Source organism: Passer domesticus, chromosome 20 (assembly GCF_036417665.1).
Source record: "Passer domesticus isolate bPasDom1 chromosome 20, bPasDom1.hap1, whole genome shotgun sequence".
Classification (NCBI taxonomy): domain Eukaryota; kingdom Metazoa; phylum Chordata; class Aves; order Passeriformes; family Passeridae; genus Passer; species Passer domesticus.
The window spans coordinates 10,360,793-10,378,865 of record NC_087493.1 but is presented as its reverse complement, the minus strand read 5'-3'; the positions used below and the strand labels follow the sequence as shown (position 1 = coordinate 10,378,865).

Below are 18,073 nucleotides of genomic sequence, written 5' to 3'. Positions count from 1 at the left end.
TCATCAACTAAACCATGCTCTGAGTACCACATCCAGTCTTTATTAAACATGTCCCCAGTGACCCCACCACCTTGTGAACAGACGATTCCAGTGCCCAATCCCTCTTCCAGTGAATGTTTTTTTCCTGAAAAAAATACCAGCATTGGCTCAGATGGGCTTTACCTCTGGCTCTGTCACCTTTCCTCTGGACTTGGCTGTAAATCCCTCCTGGATCCTTTACAATACGAGGCAGGGAGAGGGAAGAATCGCCTGGTTTAAAACAAAGCAGCTCATTCAAAAGCAGTTGTTTGCCTTGGGCAGCAAACACTGACTTTTACAAACAGCAGACACGTCCTGGGGATTTGGGGTGACTGCTGCAACATTTTCTGGCTGGATAGTAAACAGCTAGGTAACCACTGACACTGCCCTGATGCAGGGTTTGAGGTTCCTCTCCTCTTCCCTGGGGAACACAAGCCATGATCCTGCTAGAGAAACAAATGATTAATAATAGCAGGGGTGCCTCATTAAGATTTATTACAAACCCTTGTGATAGCTCAGGAAAACTGCTTCCAGGAGTCATCCAATAAAGCAGAATTAACAAGACAGCCCCTCGGATGGAACTGTGCCACCCAAATCCCTTTACACTGACCTGCAGCCAGAACTGCTGCGACAGCCACAGCAGCTGCCCAGCGCCAGCAGAGCTCTGCAACCTTCAGCAAGAAGCAGCCACAGAGCTATAAAGCTGATGAACAAAGGGAAAGGGGGAAAACACAACGTTATGCCATTTGATTGTGATTTATGCCCCATTCCAGCTTTTAGAAGGAAAACACCACACGTTGCACAGAAGTGGCCCTGCTGTCCCACATCACTGCAACACGGGCTGCAGACTGTCCTGCAGGTGATCCCAGAGCTTGCTCCCACCAGGAAAGATCATGTGCAAGTCTTGGGTGCACTGCGTGGTCATGCAGGATGCCCACACACCTCGAGGTCTCCACATCCTGGAACAGTTTGCGACACAAACCACGGCGCCAGATCCCCTGAGAGCATCACTGCCTCTGAGAGATTCAGCAGCAGACTCCAGCTGGAGGAAAGAGCAGGTGACACCCAGCACATACCTGACACCCAACATTCTGCCAATTCTCAGAACCAGGCTTTTTCCTGCTTCCTTTCAAAGTGAAATTTTTTGTTCGCCAATCTCATTTTAAAGAAAAATGGATGCATGCAGAAGACAAATAATCCCAAGACACAAGCACAATATTGGGGTAAAATGAAACATTCCATTTGTCTCAATATTATTTGTTTTCCAGAAAAAAAAAAAAAAAAAAACCAAACTTGCAGCAGGTAACCAGGTCTCCCCATTTAAGGAGTGTAAATCCAGCACTCTACATTGCCATTAAAGTAACTTAAAAGGTGCAGAGCCCAGAGCAGCTCCTTCCAAAGGTGAAAGAACTGTTTCTGTGGTGAGCTCAGTGACACCAGGGAAAGCTGCCCAGCGTGTGAAAAGATCCAGGACAACATTTTTCAGTTTGTTTTCCCCATTGGTGTGTAATGTTATCCAGCTCACACACAGCTGAACTAGATCATGCCTTCCAGGAAGATCTCCAGGTCTGAGGTGAAGCATCCCAGCCAGAATTCATTTCCCTCTTGTCCTGCTCAGCTGTCCCACTGGGTAATTACTGTGCTGCTCCACAGTTGTCCTTCCAACCTAACTCAACATCCACCCTCTAGATCTTCTTCTGGTATAGTAAAATCAGGGTGCCCCCAACGAATGAATGATTGGCATCTGACTCCATGGATCCAGAATGCTGAACAATTGCTTTATTAAATTATATTATATTACACTATACTCTACAATAACTATACTACAAAGAATACTAAATTATATTAAAGAAAACTCAGGACTAAAAGACAGTCAGGACACAGCTTTGAGTGACTGGCCAAGGAAACAAAACAATCCTCAGCAGAATCCAACTGACAAATCACTTCAGGTAAACAATCTTCCTAATACCTTCTACGTATGCAAAACAACAGAAGCAGAGAATAGAGATAAGCGTTGTTTTTCTCTTCTTCTCTCTGTGCTTCTCCAGGAGAAATCCCTGAGAGGGGGAATTTTGTCTCTCTGCTCAGAGAATGTGAATGCCACATTCTGGTGCAGGGAATAACCTTCCATTACCTGCCACACTGCCTGCAAACTTCCTTTTCAGCAAGCCAAGCAGCCTGAGCTCTTTAAGCCTGACTCTCACTGCAGACCTTGACATCCCACTGCAGCTGAGTTATCCTCCAACCTGTATCCAAGAGAACAAAAGCCATCATGCTGTTTGGAGGGTCCAAAACTTTGTGCTTTGCCAAAGAGTGCTACCCACTGAAATTGCCTCAGATGTGAGCACCAGCCTGATAAAATTGAGGGGTGTGAGAAGGGCAGCATCGGAATTGGGGCTGCCCACATAAGGACCATCCCTGGAAGTGTTCAAAAATGTGGATGTCGTGCTTAGGGACACAATTTAATGGTGAATCTGGCAGTGTAGGTTGGACACAATGATCTTGGAGGGTTTTTCCAACCTTTAATGATTTTGTGATCCCAGGAAAGGAATCCCAGCCTCTGTAGCTCCTCCAAGGCTTTCATGAGCAGCCACTTGTGAACATTCACTGATTTCAGTTATCCACCAGCTCATGCATGTCTGGCAATCCCCGCTCTGTTAGGGAGCTCTGAAGTCTCTTCTGTGCCATGAGGCTGTGCAAGGTCTGAGAGTTGTGTGTGCTGTTTGGGATGGTTTCACTCAAAATGGCACCTGCCCATGGGGGAGAGAGAATTCTCCAAACAAATGGCTTATTATTATTTCAGCACTTGCATGGGAGGGGTCCAAGGAACGGTTTTCATCAACAAAACTCTCTCTGGTACCACTGACAGCTAGAGCTCCCAGTCAAGGCATGCTGAGGTGAAAATCCAGGGAATGCCATTCCTTCTTGGAGCCAATCCCTTCAGTGTCAAACTGCCAGCCAACAAAAACACATTAAAATCAATGCCCTTAAAAATGACAAGCACCGAAAAAACACCCTGAAAACAGAGATGGTCAATCCAAAGCTGTTCATGAGGCCACCTCCAGCTGCCAGGCTCCCTGTCACAATATTCCCCCACAGTTTTTCCCCAGTGAAATATGTGTGTCCTGGCTGGAGCCAGTGGGCTGCTGCCCCTTTGCTCAGGCAGCCCTGCAGGAGTGTGGAGCAGGCTGTGTTTGTTCAGGCCCAAGAAAGGCAAATCTCTTCCTTGACTCCCAGAGTCACTCTGCTGAAGGAACATTCCTGCATGGAGGGGTCTTTGTGTTTCCCCCCAGGCTGTGCTGGTGGTCTCCCAAACCAGGCTGTGGTGTCTCAGCAGCAGCTCTAATTATGGAGCCCAAGGAAGCAGATAAACAAGAAGCTGGATGATTTTGTGAGAGAATTTAGGCTTGTGATAACAAAGGCAAGCCCCGCAGCCAGGCAAAGCCTGGGGGAACACCACAGTTTCTCATCTAGTTCAAACTGCTCAAACTAAGAACTGCTGAATCAGCCAAAGAAGTGAGCTGCCATCCTCTACAGAGCTCCAGTGACTCCCGGGACCTCATCCTGCTCTGCCAGCACCCCTGAAATCCCCTGGGACAGCAGCACTGAGCCCTCAGTGAGCCACCAATAAACCCAGCACCATGGGCTGCTGCTCAAAATGTGGTCAGCATCCTGCAAACTGACCCTCACCCTCAGGCTTTCTGGATCCATCCCCTCACCCACATTCCCTCTTTCCTGACCTACAGGACCCTTCCTGCTGAATCCAGACCTCCACACGTGCAGGAGAAGTGCAGTGAGCCACAGGTCAGGTAGAGCAGGAGCAGCAGGGATAATTACCGCTCTAACTGGAGACATGGGCTGCACATTGAAAGGAGCTGTTAAGGGTAATGGGGGGTTGTCCACCTCGTGGTCTTCCCAGAGAGGGGGAAAGATGTTTCAGGCAGAAATGAGTTATGGGCTCAGTGTGGAGGTTAATGGACAAAAGTTTACAGTCTGCTGTTCACAGGCTTTAGGTGTTCCCAGCACTGATGTGTCCATGTCTCTGGTTTCTGTCTCCCAGGCCACCTCACTTGTAAGTTCAGTTGTAGGGAAACTGTGGCACGTTGATAACACAGCCAGCCTTTTCCCCAGCATCTGGCAGAAGGGGGAACCAGCACTTCTTCTGTCTATATTCAACACCCTGTGTGACATTCCAGCACTTTCTGAAATGCATCCACATCACTGCAGGGATCAAAGCTGCCCACCAAGCACATCCTCACTCAGGAGCAATGGCTTGAGCCTAGGCTGTCCCAGGAAACACGGTCAGTGGAGAGGGGTGATGTTGCTGTGAGCAAATACATGCTCCTTATCCCAAAAAAGCCCAGAGGATCAGGCAGCAGCAGCTCCATCTGCTCCCCCATGCTGCCTCAGCCACAGCACCAGCTCCTGCAGCACAGGATCATCAGCTGGGCACCGAGAGCTCCTGCTTCAGCAATATTTCTCTGATGCCTCTGAAGTAATTACCAATAGCTCTTCCCACTGTCCTCTAATGGAAGGTGGCCTCATTAATTACGTTACACTGAGTCAGCTTAGCTTGCTCAGAGATAATCAAAACACTGTTAGTCTTTCTTCCAAAATAAGCAGCAAACTTGCTACGACACCTTGTGTTTAAGTAGTTTGAGGCATGGTGGAAAGTATCTGAACCTCATTTCCTCTGAGAATCAGTTCACCCACTCCTGAGCTGCCAGCACGAGGCAAACCCAATGTGGTGTTCTAGTTTGAAAGCAAAACCAGTGAGAGACTCCAGGTCAGAAATATAATTTATTAGGAAAAGGAAAACCAAAATACATGCAATAATACAAAAGAAAAATGACTGACAAAGTCAGAACACAACCTGACACCCTGTTTGTCAGGGTGCTGGTAGCAGTCCAGTTGGATTGGTGGCTGCAGTCATCCTGGAGTGTCAGGTGTGGTTCTGTTGGAGTAGGGATCCTGTAGAAGGGTGTAGTCTTCCTCTGAAGATCCAGTGGGAAAGACAGCCATTCCTCTGGGAATCCAGACTGACTGGTCTGTCCCAAACCCCAGATTATATCCATGGGAGGATGCTTAGCTCCTCCCCCCTGGGCGGAGCATCTCACAGTGGGCTGATCTAATTCTGTGAGTCATGTGGTGGGGCCATTAAACAGACATGGTTCCTGGAGAGAATTATTTCTGAGTCATGTGTAAAAAAAGGCATTGATGGGCCCATTAACAGGAGATAAGGAAAAAAACAATGCCCCTCCTGGTTTTCAGCAGCTCTTGAGGATGGGAGTAGAATTTATCTTAATATTGTAACCCAGGACAGGTGTTTTGGGTTACTCAGCAGGAACAGAAAATGAGGTTGGAATGCCCCAGTTGGATTTCAGCGGAGGTTTGGCAGTGATACAGACATGCATCACCTTGAAAGCACCAGGGGCCCTCAGCAGTGACCATATTTCACTCTGTGACCTCTCCTGGCCCCCTGTACGATGCTGGTTCTGAGGAGGAACCTCCTGTGCTGGCTCATCAACTCCACCTAAATTAATGTGGTTGTTAATATCGACTAATCTACATCTTGCTCCTGGTGTTAATGCCTTTCCTCAGCAGCTCCACTGTTTCCCCTTGCCTCTGCTCTGTGGCACAGAACATTTACACCCTAAATGTGCAAGTGAGCCTCTTTAAACACTGCACAACATAAGCTGAGCTTAACAGGGCACTTCTTCAGGCCCAGGTTTGTCCTTTCCCTTAAATATATGAAATAACATCATTTAGGTGACATGATTTATTAAATAATGTTATGTTTAATCCCTAATAATGTTTAATCCCTGTGGTTATTAGAGAAAGGCAAAAGGGATGAATCACCTTCCAGAGGCACATTTCCTTTGATGTTATTTTAGGGATCCTACAGTAATTAGGAATGGGAACCATCTCATAGTAACTACTACGTGGTAAGGAAGAGAGCAAAGCTTCTTTAAAGGAGGAAGTATGGAATTTAGGAGACATGGTCATATCTGAAAAACTGTTTCTGCTTAGCATCTTGAAGATATTTTGAAATGTTTAGGTTTTTCCTTCCTATACATTTGTTTCAGAAAAATCATCACTGTTTAATTCCTAAGGAGGGATTTAAATGGTCTCAGAGCATGCAGCTGAAGCAAAATGAATCAAACTAAACATTTTGGGTCCCCTATTTGTTCTGCTGAATAATCTTCCTCTTGGTGCTATCAGAAAGAAATTAAGAAACATTTTTTAGTTTAACAACTAAAAGTAGAAATCAATTATTCAGAGTTCTAGTTCTGAGCTGTTTTGAAAAATCCACCTTTTTGACATGCTTGAGATAATTTAAATATATTAAGAAATATGGTTGTGTGCACCAAATTAAAGGAAGCATCAAAATAGCAGATGCAAAATAAAAGCTTTAAAACAAATCTCCATAACCATCAGTGAAAACATTTGACAATTATTTATATTTCAAATAAAACAGGTGATTTTTTCAATTAAAATGGAGATGCAATCTTTCTTAAAAGTAATGAAAATGCAAATACTCAGTACTAGATAAATTAGTCTGGGAAAATGCATATATACAGAAAATAGGTCACGTTGCCCTGAGTGAAAGAGGGAGGGAAAAGCAGAAAATTGAAGGGAAAAGGCAAATTGAACTCAAGTCCTTATTTCTCAACAGCATCCTTTAACAAAACCCACTCTTTATGTTTTCTCTACAAACATTGAACCAACAAGGAAAAGGTCACTGGGATCTGACCTCCCTTTAATAATACATTGGCAGTTTTTCCTTTAGAGGGAAAAACATTTTGTAAGAGCAAAGACAAATAATCCCAACTAGATTAATAAATTACTTAAAAGAGAGAGCTGAAAGAGAAAGCCCCACAAATCAGGACAGACCTTCTGCTTTTATTTTAGAACCTTTTGTTTTAGCACCTTTTCGTAAAAAAAAAAAAAAAAAAAAAAAGGTGCATAAAACAATATTTGGAAATAATATTTGGAATACCACGGGGTGTTAAGGAAAACAGAGGAGCTGCGTCCCACTGGGCAGCCAAACAAAAAGGCACTGAAGAGACAAAAACACTGCAGAGAGAAAAGCCACTTTCCTCCTCTCCTTCTTGTTTTCACCCCAGTCTCAGAGGTCACTGGTTCATTTATTTAATTAACCAAGTGGCACCTCCAGGGCTGCAGGGTTTGCTCCCCTCTCGGTTATCCCATGAGGGAAGAGCTGCAGGGCCATTCCACAGTGCTGGAACCACAGGACATCAGCCCAGCTCTGCCTTTCTGGCAGGGATGAGACCCTTTAAATTAAACCATCAAGTTTCAGGTGGTATTTTTGGAGGAAAAGGGGAGGAAAAGTCCAGGTCACAAATGGGCATTGATGTCGCATGGGTCAGACATCCCTGGCACAGGGGCAGGTCCTTGAAGGCCCCAGGCAGACACCATTCCTTGGGAATTCCTTGGGAACAGGGCACGTTGTGGCTCTGGGACCTGCACCACCAATCCACCAGCACCTGAATGAGGCAACAGCCCAGACTTCCCACTACAACACCAAAAATCCCCATTTCCAGCAGCAGTTTCACTCCTCAGAGAGGAGTCCAGCCCCAGCAATGTCCATCCTGGAATACACCAGAATCAAGAGGAGAATGGAACACTCTGAGCTCAAGGGAACAGATTTAACCACAGACATGAACCATGAGATAAGCCAGGAACAAAACTCCAGGGACAAGCTACACCCTGGCCCCAGGAGAGCTGATCTTGCCCTGAGGTGGAGGCTGCAGCACCTTTGGCATCCCCTCTTCTCTAATCTTGTGCCCTTGCTATGAGTGTTTTGGAAACAAAAAAAAAAATCCCAACCAACCAAAATGCAGAAATGAATTCTCACTGAAATTCTTTTCGTGATTGCTGTGTAAATAATATTCCAATAAAATGAGAGATGCAAATCTCCTTTAAGGCCTCCTTCACCAGATTCCTGCTCTTGCCTTTCAAACCCCAGCATCAGTAGCTTAGTCTTTCGTCTCCCACCCATCAATTGATACTTAAATAATGCATAAAACTGTCTTATTAAATGCATGTTGAATATTTATTTGGAAGCTCATCACAAGTTGAAAGATAACCTTCATTTTCAATTCCCTTTGGGATAATCAGCTAATTGGGTATCAGCTGAAGCTCAGCCTCTTCAGCCTGCTGACAGTCAGCATGGGAGCCCCTCCTAACAAAGCCTAGCAGCCCTTGAGGGGCTCTGGAGCTTTGTCCAAGCCGAGCTGAGCCACAAGTTCCACCTAAAAGCAAAGATAATTCAATGGTCACTGCCATCCACACCGTCAGTGCTGCCTGTGCTTTGGGTTTGGGCCACACACAGCACAGAGATCACAATTTCCTCGAGGTCACTGCTTGAACCTCGTCCTTAAATCAACTCTGAGGCACCTCCTGGCAGAAATGCAGCAGGATTCAGGTTTGTTTGGCCCTCACACACTCTGCATTAATGCACCTTGTGATAAATTCAGTTTCCAGAATTAGAGATGCTTCAATAGAGCCTGGGCTGTTTCTGGTCTGACCAGTGGAGTTATTTCCTGTTCATCACCATCAGGTAAATGTTGAGAAAGTCAGGTCAGCAATCATGGAGCAAAGGCAGAAACAAACATTGTTTTCTGTTGGAGAATCCTCTCTCCTCTCTGAAGAGCACACTAAGGTTTGGAAGGCTGCTCCAGATTCCCTGCCTCAGCCTCTCCATTGAAAGGCTGCTGGTAAATTACCATTTATTCAGTTTTATTTTATTTTATTTTATTTTATTTTATTTTATTTTATTTTATTTTATTTTATTTTACTTTATTTTATTTTATTTTACTTTATTTTAATATTCTATTTTATTTTAGTATTTCATTTTATTTTTCTTTTTAATATTTAAAAAATTTAATGTAATATTTTATTTTATTTTAACATTTAATATTTTAAATTTATTTTCCCTCTTTTATTTTAATTTAATATTTTATTTTAATATTTCATTTTATTTTAATTTTAATATTTATTTAGAAATATTTTCAATTTAATATTTTGCTTTTTAATTTATTTTTCCTTAATTTATTTTCATTTAATATTTTATTTTATTAGAAACATGACTCTATCAATGAATTAGTGCAAGGGTATTACATCAACCTGGTAAAAATCCACAAAGAACTGCTCAGCCCTGCTCCTACCTTTACACTCAGGAAATATTTTCAGTCACACCCTGAAACACCTGCAGCAGTTTCAGCTGGATGCTTCTTGCCTGGGATCAGCAAGGAAATGCAGAAAGAGCTTCAGAAAATTCTAACAGCCTCAGATTTTCAGCAGCTCTGGGTTTCCTCCTGTGTAGAAAGTAATAGAATGAGTGTGAAAATCCCAGTGTGCATTCCCCAGGCTCACTGAGCTCCAAAGCTCAGCCTGGATTTTCTAAGAATCAGAAGCAAAGTGACAAATTGTTTTGTGATTCAAAACTATTAGGCAACCAAGTCCTGTAAGAGCCTTTTAGTCACCTGGTGGTGTCTTCATGTGGGCCGGAGAGTCTGGCCTCGATGAAGGAGAGAAAATCCTTCCAGCCCTCAGCTTTGCCCTCCACATTTCCTTTCCCAGCAGTATTCCCCACCCCAAATTAAAAGGAAGTTTCTTTTCCCAGTCTGCACCCATTTCTGAGGGGAATCCAATACTGGATCAGGCTCCTCAACCACATTATTCAGGTCTCTCACTGCATCCACTGTCAGGAAAGCACAGGTTCTCTGGAGTTCTTGCACAAAAAGTCTTCAGTTTCCAGATACTTTGAATTTTCTATGTATATTTGGAAAAAATAAAATGACTGGTTGGTAACATTGGATTTGGAGGTTGGGGGTGACCCCCAGCTGAAATGTGTGGTGGATCTTTCACTGGTGCTTTACACATGCAGAGAAAAAATTTAAAATGTGGCAACGGTTCCTGTGTAATTCCTCAAACTAATTTTCTAAAACTTGCTTCAGTTTTCATTCCCCTCATTTTTTTATTTTGGGGTTTTTTGAGTCTTCTCCATCTTCCCTTCTTTCTTAGATAAAAAAGGGAAAATGAGAAAGTGAAAGCTCAGCCTTCCCCATACTTTAACTTTTTCTAAACTGCTCTGAGGAACCTTTTCTTCCAGGCAGGCCCCAGGTAGCCTTTCACATGTTTGAAAAACTCAGTGCCTGTAGATTCCTAATTCTGTATTTCCAGCACCAAAGGTGTGAGCTGGTTTTAAATAAAGCTGAGCCTGCAGCAACTCCCAATAAATTTCACATCCCTGCAAAAGTCCTGTTGTTGGGAGCTGCTTTCATCCTTTCACTTGCAAGTTGCCTTCATTATTCCCTTCCTTTCCATCACAGAAAGGCTGCTGGTGACATCTCCCATGTACCAGGTGCAGAACTATAAACCCAGAGTAACTCCACTAAATTTAATGTGCTTAACGTGGCTACTCTGGATTTGTGTTGCTGCAAATGAGATCAGAGCCCTCCCAGCCACAGGAGCCAGAGGGAGGTCAAATGTTTTCCATGCATTACCTCCCTGTCAGCATGCTAATGCTCTGCAATTCTCAAATGCCTCTCCCCAGACACCACAGTTCCAGGAATGGCACTAAAAGCACTCAGAGCTCGAGGCAGAGCTCACACCAGAGCAGTGTGGGGCTGGTGAAGTCTCCAGCTTCAACAAAACTTATCTTTGTGAGCTGAGAGAGGAAAAGATGCAGCAGCTCCCAAAAGATGGCAACAAACCCACGCTTGCTGGTGCCACCACCACAGAATCACGGAATATTTGGGTTGGAAGGGACCTCAAAGATAATCTAGAAAACCCAAACAGGGTCAGAGGTTTCGTCAGTACATCTCAGTGTTTATGTGTGAGGCAGTGAAGGTTGTTTGCTCCAGCTGGTCCGAAAACTGGAGACTACACCAAAAATGATACTGATGCCTCAGGTTTTAGCTTTTATGTTTTTCAGATTTTCTGCTGCTTTAGTGTGTGGGTCTGAACTTCACATCAGGGGATGGTGAGCTCTCTGCACAGAGCAGGGAGACAAAACAATTCCTGCTCCAGCTGGGGACCAAGGACAAATGATCCAAATCTCAGCCCAAGAGCACAAACCCCGTGGGCTGCGGAGAGAAAAACAAGCAGGATGGGACTGGATGGGCTGCAGCTGGAACTGGACACTGAACTGCAATGTGCACATGGAGCAGAGCTGAGCCCAGGGAGAGACCCCGTGACCATCGTGCATTTTGGGACCATTTGGGTTCATCCTGGGTGCAGCCCTGGCTGGGCTCTGGTGCTGCCCAAGGTCTTTTAATAAATTCCTCCCTTATTCTATAACTTGGTCTAGCCTCTGTTCTAGGTCAGCCTTCTCTAGGCATCAATACAAAAAAACCTCATACTCCTCTGCTTTGCCTTCTTATTAGCAAACATAGCTGCGAGGCATGATTATGGGTGCTCATCATTTGCATTGTAATTATGAGGAATTATTTGTAACACGGTTTTAAATTTGCCTCTCAGTAATTCACTGAAGAAACTCTGACTTATATTGACTTCATTATTGTGTTCTTGGTGTCAGAGAATAACAGAATTGGTTTGTTTTCACCAGTTGAGCACCCTTTTTTTTTGTGGGGCAAAAGAATTGCAATGACTGCAAAAAAGAGCAAGAAACAATTAAGGTTTTCAAAATTCATTAATTACACAAGGTGGATTTTTTTAAAAAAAAACACAGTTAGTTTTGCAGATAAAGCTGCCTCTCACCTCTGCTATTCTGAACTTCCAGGATTTCACCATAATGTGCAAGTTTCTTCAGGTCAGTTTTGGGACAGCCTTGCTTTTGCAGTGAATCACAGAGCTCCAGATCTCAGAGGTCCAAAACAAATACATTCTGAATTTTAGCATATATCTGGCTTATTACATTCCTGAGAAACAGTCCCAAGATGCTACTGACAGTGAACTGTGGAGTGCTTCTCAGGGGCAGCATAAACATCTGATTTATTCAGGCTATTCCCCTTTTACCACTTAATGCTTGACAAGATTCTGATAGGGCATTTGAAAAAAAAAATAGTGGGTAACCATGAAATGAAAGGCAATCATATCTACATTTACACAAGTCACTAACTTAAATTCTGGCCTGTTCAAATCATAAATTTTCTTAATATTAGTTAAAACTTTTTATTTTGATGTGATGTAATTGCCTGTGAATATCTGCAGTACAGTATCAAGTTTTAAAGCTGCTGAATGTTTCTTAGCCTCAGTTGTTTACACAGCTTTGCCAAACTTTAATGATTTGAGATGAGATTTTACAGGTGAACAATCTGCCTTCAGCAATATTTTCTCTTTAATTTATATCTAAAATGACCTGCCTCTTTCTTGGATGAGGACAGAAACAAAAATAACTTTTAGCTGAGTTAAAGAGTTCAAGCAAAATTTTCCTTAAAAATTCTTCCCTGCCTTTTCCAATTTGGACCAGGCCTTTTATTGGGGATGTCCTTCAAAAAAATATGGGCAACCTACAAGCTTTTGTAAAGTCAGGGTTTGCATGAGCTCAGCAAATCCTGCACTTGCAGAAACCTCAGCCCATGTGGGGCACGTTCAGCCCAGAGCATAGGGAGGGAGCTGGGCTGCTCCCAGCTCCAGTGACCACTGCAGCCCACACCAGCCTGGGGCTGAGGATGATGCTGGGGTCTCCTCTTAGGAGTCATTCTGTCTGAGCTCACCATCCCTCAGCACAGCATGAAAAAATCTTTGTGTCCTGCTGATGCCTTAAGTTTGAGCTTTTATATTTTCCAGATTCTGCACTACATTGGTGTAGAACTCTGACCTCCATGTAAAGTGTCAGCAGCTCTCCTCACAGCTCAGGCACACAGAACAATCCTTTCCCAGCCCCACAACCAAGGACACCGCTGCAGCTTCAGCCCCAAAAAGTGCAAACAGCAGGGGATGGAGGAGAGCAACCTGGGAGGGTGGGACTGCATCACCTGCAGCTGCAACTGGACAATGAACCCAAGGTGGGAATGGACCAGAACTGATCAAAGTGTGAGAACTCGTGCCTCTGAGTCCATCCTGGGTCCATCTTGGGTGCAGCCCTGGCTGGGCTCTTGCACTGCCCAAGGTGGATCCTTTGAGGCCTTTCAATAAATCCCTGCTTTATTCTTTAACTCTGTCCAGCCTGTATTCTAGAAGCCTCTCAAGGCATCTCTGCTAGCACAGAAGTTTCTGTGACCAAAGGGCACCAAGATCAGGTAAAAGAGAAGTCAGTGCTGCATGTCACTGGACACATGGAGCAAAGATCCTTATGAAATCTGCACCAAATGAACCCTCCTTGCTCATGCTAATGAGAAAATCCAGGACATGATTTCCATTGGAGAAGGACATGAAATGTGGCTGTGGTGGGTTCAGTGTTAGCTAATTGCTAGAGTACTCACTAGAATGTATTAATTTATTTCTTGTTGTGGTATAAGATTAAGAAAAAGGTAAAGCAGGCTTAAAACATTAAAAGGGATTAAAGAAAATTTATTAACAGCAACTAGAAGAAAGAGTAATAAGAATCAGAATAAAACATTTAGGACACTTCTCTCTACAACCTTTTCTTTCTTACTCACAATGTAACGAGACAAAACTTAAGAACCAGAAGCACCCAAGCACAGCATGGCCAGGACCAGGAGCTCTGACATCCCTGAATGGAAGCTCTGATATTCCTGCTCTGAACCACCCACCTGAATCCCTCAGAGGGAGATCAACAGCCTCAAAGCCAGGCAAGGCCAGGCACTTCCCATAAGTCAGCCCCACTGACTGTGTCAGAGGTTTGGCACTAAGGAACTCAGAATGCCTGGCTCAGGAACCCAGCTCAGCAAAGCCAAAAAGAACAGACTGACCTATTAAACCTCCTGCAAACAGCACTGCAAGAGCCTTTCCATTCCCTGAACGTTTGGCAGAGCTCAAGCAAGCCCTGGAGTCAGGCTGGATTCTGGAATCTGGCAGAACTGGGGGCTCCTCTCTGCTTTGAGCTGCCTTGTTCCCTCCAACTCTGCACACACCCACAAGGATTTCTCATGGTGTCTGAGGCCATGGTCACTAAAAATAAAGCACACAAGAGGAGCTGATGGACTGAGAAGCAGCTGGTTTTATGTTGCAAGGGAAGGAACTGAAGCATTTTTCCTTTTTTCTTCTGCCTTCCTCTGCTTTTTCATTCCCCAATTCCCTCTGTTCTCAACCCAAATCCCTTAATCTCAGTGCTGATAATTGTAATTACTCTAATACCTCGCCATCTGAGCAGCTCAGAAATGTCCATCTTGGGCTGGTCCGTTTTGTGGTGAGGAAGAATGAATATGAAAAGCACATGGGCTCCTCCAGAATTTTAATTTAAAACAAATATGGAGTCAGGTCCATATTTGTCAGATTAATGGCATTTCCACCAAAGGTTGCATTTTTTAGGGGGTTTCTGAATCCACGTTGCTCTTTAATCAAAGGAAAATGATGATGGGGGGTGACAGTTGGAAAAGCTGATGGAGAAAGGCTGGATTTTCTCCAGGCTCTACTGTTCTGACCCACACCCAGAACTGTGGTTAACAAATCAGGGACATGATTCCCCCTCTTCAGCTGCTGGACTTTGGCAAAATATTCAAGGATTGTGGGTGGTCAGCACAGAAATCCCTGCACAGCCTCTTCCAGGGAAAAATGGCACACAAAAAGGCAGCTCAAAAAGTGACATTGAGAGCAGGGGCTGTGGGGTGGGAACTTCTTTCCCAGGGCAAAAGAAACCTGCTTCACAAGCAGCAGAGGGATGATGGGCCTTGAGGGGAGCTGATGAGCTCATTAATGCTTGAAGTGGGTCAAAACTTTGAAGTCTTTGTGGGGCAAGTCAGGATGGGAATTAAAAAGCAGCGATTGGAATCCGCATTTGTACTGCTATACACCTCAAGTACACAGGAAATTGGCTTTCCAGTCATGTACCCAATTAGAGATTGTAATTTTTAATTAATTTCCTTAGCAGTTCTTGAAGGACCACAAATTTGTCTAACAAGACAACCCACTTACTCTACAGCCCAGCATGCTTCTGACACTGCACATATTCAGGGCTGGCTCCTTTTTTGTCTCCACAGCAGTGATCCCAAGTCCACCAAATGTACAACAGGTGAGACAGGTTTGGCTAGAAATGTCAGAGCCACAAGTGGATCTGGCTTTTCACATTCATATTTTCTGAAAAATCCCTTTGCCCAGGATTCTTCTCCTGGGAAGGTGAGAAGCCTCACAGAAAAATGAAAACAATAATATCTCATTTGCTTCTCCTGTGTTTTGCTGCTTTGGAATGTGGTTTGGACATTGTTTACCAACAGGTGCATGTTTGATTGGTTTCATGTGAATTGTTTTTACTTATCGGCCAATCAGTGCCAAGCTGTGTCAGGGCTCTGGAGAGTCACGAGTTTTTCAGTAGTATCTTTTCTAGCTTTCTGTCTGTATCGTTTCTCTAGTCTTTTGGTATAGTTGAGTATAATTTAATTTAGTATTCCATAATATAATATAATTAATATCATATCATATCATAGCCCTCTAAGAACATGGAGTCAGATTCATCATTTCCTCACCTTCGTCAGGGTCTCAGAAAATACCCCACTGGCTGGTAGTTTTCCAACTTTCAGACATCAGCTGACCTTCTAATTTACTTCACACAGAGTTTTCTGCACTGAGTTCTTTGCTCACTCCTAACAGAATTGGTGGGAAAATGCTCTAATTGTTCTTTAACTATGAGTAAAGCATCAGTGAGAGATTGTTTATCAATAAAAGGATTTTTAATTGAGTGTGTAAGCCCAGGAAGGCAGCCATCAGTGGTACCCCCAATCTCCAAGCCCAGGAGTGGCTGCCACACGTGGGGCAGCTTCACTTCCCCCAGCAGTGGGGATGTGGAGCCCACAGCTCATGGGAAAGCCAGAAGCAGCTCGAGTGCAAACAAATGAAAATCCAAAGCCTCAGAAAATCTCCAGCCCAGGATGAGAATGAGGTGACCCACTGCAGGGACAAGGTGACCTGTTTTTAGCCCGTTTCTGATGGTTCTGATCCTCTGAGTCCCCATGCAGCCACACTGTGAAATCCATTTGAAACATCAGAGGGAGTTTGTGCATCAAACTAAAATGAATTCTTCTACCCAGCCAGCCCCCTTACAGGCCAGCAAAGGGCTCCTGCTTTCTCTGCTCCACCATTTCACTGCCCTTTGCCTTGTCAGCTCACGTTCTTCACGGAAATCAAGCAAGCATTTGATTCCCTTGAAAACCCAAATTGAGATACTCAGGTTTATTTTATTCCATTTTCTTAAGCCCAAATAGAAAAAAATAGGTTTATCCACATAAATAAAAAAATAATAACCTGCCATTTAAATCCTGTTCAGTCAATTAGCTCAGTGCCTCGCTCTGAGCTAATGTGATTCTCTTTCTTTGTTTGCTCCTATTTATACTGCTCTTTAAAGTTCATTAAAATCACTGCTGCTATCTCACACAGAACAACTGTTCAAAACATCAGTGTCATGCAGTCGAGAAATTTATGCTTTGAAGTTCCCTCCTTTACTCATTTTTATTCAGCTTTTTTCTCGTGTTTTTCTTTTTTCTTTCTTTTTCTGTATTTCCCCCCCCCTTAATGACTAAACCAGTTTTATGCTCTTCACAGTTATTCCAAAATCTGTTCCTCCTGACACAGAGCTGATACATCATTCCTTGCTCATAGCCCTTTCTCTCATTTCCATCATTTCTCCCCTCGCTCGCTTTGGCTCTCTGCTAAGTCCATCACAGCTTTGTTTTTATATCCTCCTCGCTGTATTTTACAGCCCAGTAAAACCTAGAAAGCTGCTGCAGGAAAACACACACGCATGCCAGCCCTTTGATGTTTGGGTTTGTGTGGCAGCTTGCTGGAACGTGATGGAGACAAAGCCCCACGAAGCCACCAGCCCTGGAGGCATCAGCAGGGCAGGGACAGGGACAGGGGGACAGGAGAAAAAGGGACAGGAGAAAAAGGGGACAGGAGAAAAAGGGGACAGGAGAAAAAGGGGATAGGGAAATGGGGTTGGGGACAGAGGGACAGGAGAAAAAGGGGATAGGAGAACAGGGGACAGGGGGACAGGAGAACAGGGAGCAGGAGAACAAAGGGACGGGAGAAGAGGGGACAGGAGAACAGGGGATAGGAGAACAAGGGGACAGAAGAAGAAGAGAAATGTGGATTAATTCCGTATATATCCATCAAGTCCAGATCACAGACTGCCCTGTTTTAACCAGCAGCCTACTCTCTCTTCTGCTGCTCTTCAACAGATTTTTGAGGCTTATAAAAACAAAATAATCTATTTGGTTATTCAGCAAGACATCAGTAGATCATTTTAGATGCCTATACTCAAATTTTGTTTTGAATAAAACAGTTAAAAACATTGTTCAAGCTGCACATAGGTTATATCACTCTGTCATTTTGTACCTATGTCCTTTAGAAAGTGATATTTCCCACTCCCCCAGAAGAACTGGAGAAACTTCACTGCTGAGAATGAGCAGAAGACCTCTGTCAGGAGCCAGGATTGGTTTTCAGCCTGCAGCAATTAGCCAGTGCTGTAGACCATCACTTAATATGATACAAGAGCACTGCCAAATCTCAGGATTATATCTGGAGCTTTACTCTCAGGTCCTCTGTGTCTGGAAACATGTGATTCCAAGAAAATCTCTGCTTTATTTTTTTTTTTTTAATGTTCTTCTGAATTATATGTCTGCAGAGAAAATCCTGAAAACATGAAGAGTAAAGGCCATCAAAAGCAGAATAAAGAGGTCTGTATTAATATTTTTGTATTTATATTAGATATTATATATTCTGTATTTATAGATTATATTTTATGTATTTATATCATATATTATATATTCTGTATTTATTTTAATATTATATTTTCTGTATTTATATTATACATTATTAATATATTCTGTATTTATAAACTTTTTCTTCTAAGCAGTCTCTGGAGCTGAGGACCTGTTTCATGGTATTTTGGTGACCAGTGGATGCTGTGAGTTGTCCATTAGTAATTTTAAAAAGAGTTCTGGCCGCAGCC

At 43.6% G+C, this 18,073-nt stretch overlaps 1 long non-coding RNA gene across 4 annotated transcripts in view; it reads right to left on the bottom strand.

Annotated features, from left to right (window-relative positions):
- Positions 1–18,073, bottom strand: part of LOC135284222 (uncharacterized) — a 55,951-nt gene that overhangs the window by 21,600 nt on the left and 16,278 nt on the right. For 3 of the 4 annotated variants that reach the window (XR_010349668.1, XR_010349667.1, XR_010349665.1), the window contains one exon: positions 9,210–9,359. The exons of the other annotated variant lie outside the window; for it this stretch is intronic. This is a non-coding gene — a long non-coding RNA (uncharacterized LOC135284222). The remainder of the gene's footprint in view (positions 1–9,209; positions 9,360–18,073) is intronic. 4 annotated transcript variants of the gene reach the window in all.